The following is a 5215-nucleotide window of genomic DNA, read 5'->3' as shown; positions in this document are numbered from 1 at the left end:
TTAAGTGATTTTAGCAAAATCAAGGGCCTTCTTTAATTCCTTCATGAGTGTTCCCAAAGAAATTGTTCAAATAATCCCCAAATACGAAATCTCGATAGCGAGCCACTCCGTCGGCATCCACCAGCTTAATTAAGCAGCGGCCCGAATTTCTGAGTTGGGAGCGAGCATGAGAATAATGGAATTGACAGTACTCTTGATTGTGTGCTTGTAGTTTGCACTCTATGCTCTGCACTTTTGTACCTTCCATTGCTTACGATCTACGCACATGCAGTACATACGTAATTGCATGTCGATCATATAATGTACCATGCAGAATTATTGTCAATTAATTGTAGCTAGCTATATCGCGCTTTCCTTATTGATGAACCCACACTATATTAACAAGAATATTAGTATAACGATGCCATGCATGCCATATCGGATTGCGAGTATTAATTACTTGACAAAAAACCCCCAACAAATTGAAGTGGAAGCATAGTCAAGTCTGAGGTCAGCCACTGTAAGGCTAGGCTCGATCGAGATGCATGTCGTAGATTCCAACAATTCATTGATTAATTTTATTTTATCGGTCTATGCCTAGATAGTTTTTTTTGTGAAGAAATTCAAATTTATCCAGTGATTGATTGTAGTCACTCATATACTTTCATCATGTTAATTTATTTCAAAAATCCTTCTTATATTTTGAAAATCAAAATTACTTCTTGTCCATTTGCTTAAAGACGTACAAATATGATCATGTAATTGTGCATAGCAAACGGATGAACACTAAATATGGTGGACCAAGCTTGAAAGATCTAATTCTCTCTTTCAAATTAAACTGGAGATAAGTACCTGTAGAGTATCACCAACAATGATGACTAAAAGCACCAGGGATGGGTGGTACTATTTCCATCCACTGCGGCTGATCTCAGTCGGCCTTCTTCTGCGCGCTTTCCACTTGCTTCTTTGACGTCTTCTTCCACTTTGACGTACAAAACCACCGATGCCGTCTTGGAGTAAAACAGTGAGGGCGCCTGCTTCGGAGTGGCGCCCTGCACAGACGGTGAGGTCTGGATTAGGACATGTTGGATAGAAGTTCATGTTAACCAACTTAAGGCCATGCAGTAATTGCATCAACTAATAGACTCATCATCTGTTGTTACTCCCAGAGCCCCAATTAACACCTCCACTATTTTCTTCACCATCTCCGACGCTGTCTTCACATACTCAACTGCAACTTCCCTACAATTATAATACACAATTGCGAATTAATAATGTAACTAATTAAGGGTTGTGTACGTACGTTGAACTTGATGGCAAAAAAAATAACTGGAAAGGGCTTCATCCGAACAGTTTTTTACTAAATTTTATTGAACGGTTCAATAAAAAACTGCTCAAATCAAGCCCTTCCCGGTTATTTTTTTTGCCAATTTTCTCGCGGACACCTTTAAAATCACGTTTTGAACACATTGAGCGGCTCGGATCATCAAAATTTGATCGGGAACTACAGGATTAAGATTTGAAGGATTTTTTTAGAGATTTTATCTATATATATATATATATATATATATGAAGTAACAAACAATTCAGAGATCGATATTGATTAAGCTTACTTGCAGTGATTAGGCCAATAGTTAAGAGCATCTCCATCAGTGGTGTAGGTAGACCCTGGGTAACAGGTCGTGTCGGGTCGTGTTCGTGTCGTGTCAATCGGGTTCGTGTCACAAATCACTTAACCCTAACCCGACCCATTTAGAATTCGTGTTTCTCGAGTCGTGTCATTTTCGTGTTTCGTGTCAGAAATGCTCAACCCTAACCCATTAACTTCGTATCCGGTTCGTGTCGTGTTATCGTGTTTGTTGCCTAACTCTATATAGAATTGCAGATATACCATATATTATGTATATATGTTCGTGAAAATGGGTGACACAGATTCGTAACCGTGTTGGTCGTGTCAATTTCGTGTCTCACGTGTTTAACCCTAACCCGACCCATTTAGAATTCGTGTTCTCGAGTCGTGTCATTTTCGTGTTTCGTGTCAGAAATGTTCAACCCTAACCCGCTAACTTCATGTCCGGTTCATGTCGTGTTATCGTGTCTCGTGTCTGTTGCCCAGCTCTAGGTGTAGGTCATGCTAATGAAGTCCTTCCACTCCAAGGCCTTTTCTTTATCAGGCACAAAGCTCGTCCCATATTTCACAAAGGGGCTCGGACTCACTCCTTTACGGTAAACCGCCTTCTTCTCGGGGGGCTGCTCGAAGAACCGGTGTGCCGATTCCTTAAGTGACTCCACCAACTCATCTCGGGGGGCTACTCAAAGAACCGGTATGCCGAATCCTTAAGTGACTCCACCAACTCAACTGGAACACCGTGGTTCACCACTTGGAAGAACCCAAAGCTCTCCGCTGCCTTAACTACGTACGGCCTCGGCCACTTGATCGCGGCTAGGCCCATCTAGCAAGGATATATCGATGGGTGCATGTAGTTGGTGATCAATAATACTTGGTGAATTGGATATCTTTTCTGGGATTCGATCATTTGGTGGTTGGATTTTTTTTCTTTTGAACAACAAAGAAAATTTATTAATCTTTGAAAACAGATTACAAAGATTAAAAGAATCTATAGCACGAGGCATCAAAGCAGAGCACCCAAATAATCCATGCCGCTAGGAACCAGAAGGGAAATAATCACCCATGGATGGCAAGAAGCTAACCTGGCCCAAAAAAACCAAAAAGAAACAAAATACACCCAAGACCCAACCACTTGGCTCTAAGATGACTAATGATCAATTATGAGTTTACTTAAAACTTCCTCATCATCACCCAAATAATCTTCGCCCAAGATTTTCTCAATAGACCAAGCAGCCTTTGCATCATCAAGATGGAACCATATTGCAATTCCAGCCTTGGAACCCCAGAAAAGGGTCACTATGCTCGTGAAATGGTGCCCTCCCAGCACGCCATTTTTCAAACTCAATACAGATGGTGCATGCAAAAAGGGGCTTTCACAACCCACAGCAGGTGGCTTAATCAGAGATGACAAAGGAAGCTGGGCAGTTGGTTTCCACAGAACTCTTCGCCAAATGACAGCTTTGGAATCAGAACTGTGGGCTCTTAGGGATGGCCTACAACTTGCTTACAACAAGCAACTTATTCCCCTCCGTGTGGAAATGGATGCAAAGGCAACCATTCAACTGATTATGGGCCCAAATCAACCCTGACATATTCTAAATAATCTCATACATGATTGTAGATGTTTGATGAGACAGCTGGGAGTGGAGAAGATTGACCACATCTACTGCGAAGGAAACAAATGTGCGGATGTATTAGCTAGTATGTCGTTTGATGATGCTTTAGATTTTCATGTATTTGATGTTGCTCCGGATTGTATTGCAACTTTGCGAGGAAGCAAATGGGGTGGAATACCCTAGACTCTTGTATGACTCTTAATTTTATCTAATGCTCCTAGTTTACCAAAAAAAAGAAAAAGAAAATGCAAATAAAGCTGCAGCAGCAATTGCAAATCTAAACATAACACATTTTTTCTTCTTTCTTCCCACTTTCTTCTTAGATTTAGGAATGCCCAACATTTTCTCAGTCGACTTATGCTTCGAATTTCCTTTCCCCATTTCTTTAGTCTTTTCAGCTGGGTCAAGGTCCACAACTAATTGGATATCATCAATAGATTTAACATGGGTCGGGTTAAGTTCAGCCATTTCTAAATCAGCTGGATTAAAAAAACCCACTTCTGAGAGGTTCCAAAATCTTTTGTCAAACACCCCAACATCCGAACCTAGATCATGAATCAATAATAGGGTTGTATTCTCAGTTGCAATTTCGCCATCTTCCAAGACCACAAATTGCTAGAATTACCTATCACTGAATTCATGACCTTGGGACTAAAGTCATCCCAATGAGCCTAGAGTCAGCCCCACCACTTGCTAAAGAGTTTTCACAATGGGTTCCACTCTCTTGGACAACATTAAGCTCCACATCAAAAGATGACTCCTTGGTTTCACTAATGTGTGATTCCATAAGAGGGAACTCACAACCTGAAAAAGAGCCATCACTCTTAGATACATCGCTGACCTCTTTATCAACACTAGTATTTTGACCAGACCTACTCCGAACCTCAACACCAAATGCAAGAGGTTCTTCCCTAACCTTGACTTTGTAGAGAATACCATCAATATCGAGTTGAATAGAATCGTCAATAGCGGACATGATCTTGGTAGCAACCAGAACCCTCCCATTTGTAAGTGACAGACAATGAAGAGTGGAGTCATCAACCTTCATGAAAGCACCCCATTTTTCACCAATCTTCCTAAAAGAATCCAAGTTCCAGACATTTAATGGCGTCCCTATACAGTTTAACCAAACAAACCTTTCAGCCATTGCAATTTCACCTTTCCAAGGCTTAATTTCACTAAACCACCTTTGCAAGCAATTACCTTTGATCATGGCATCCCCAACCTCAGTAGTTTTAAAAGTAATCAGACTATATCTTCCCCCATGCTTTTTCTAACCAAAGATTCCTTAATATTTTCCTTTTCCAGTTCCTTCATTAGCTCTTCAACCTCCATAAAATTATGGAGTTTGATTGGCCACCACACTCCTGAAGAACCAATCATTACCGGTTGGCTTAAGCTTTAGAGAAACTGACTTGACACCACTTCCCAAACCACCTTAGTTGTTGCCTTTCAGCATTTGGGCATATGAGAAGTTTCCACCCACCGACTCCCCTCTTTTGCTGAATTCGGCAATCTGAATATTAGAATTCCCAATCAATCCGGGATCTTTGATAGCCCTGAGTCCAACAGACCTTTGACGCCGTTACCATCTCGGACCACAAAATTGAACAGTGAGTCCTCCTGCTCAAAACAAGAAGATGCCATTTTTCGTGATATAACTTCCCTTCTTTTGGACCCCCGTGTAGGATATTTATAGTAATATCAATTTTGACATGAATACGAACATGGCACGATCTATCACCACAAAAATTAGACAGGACAAATACGGTTTAGACTCACGCGCGCAACTCGACAAAAACACAGATAATCATTAATCATTTAATTTTTTGTGTCAAGCTGTTAACCCAAAATGGCACAACTTGGCACAACACGATGTCAACTTGTGATGTAGTAGTATTTATGGAAAGGCAAGAAAAGCTTATTAATTACTCCTATTACACCAACTACCAACCATCACATAATTTTTTTTCAAGATGAAAATCAATTA

The 5215-nt window shown here is 40.6% G+C and overlaps 1 pseudogene; it reads right to left on the bottom strand.

The window, feature by feature from the left end:
• On the bottom strand, positions 1 to 4872 carry LOC131322566 (scopoletin 8-hydroxylase-like; annotated as a pseudogene).
• Positions 4873 to 5215: the final 343 nt, after the last annotated feature.

The sequence above is a fragment of the Rhododendron vialii genome, chromosome 4a (assembly GCF_030253575.1).
Source record: "Rhododendron vialii isolate Sample 1 chromosome 4a, ASM3025357v1".
Taxonomy (NCBI): domain Eukaryota; kingdom Viridiplantae; phylum Streptophyta; class Magnoliopsida; order Ericales; family Ericaceae; genus Rhododendron; species Rhododendron vialii.
This window is presented reverse-complemented; position numbering and strand designations above follow the sequence as displayed.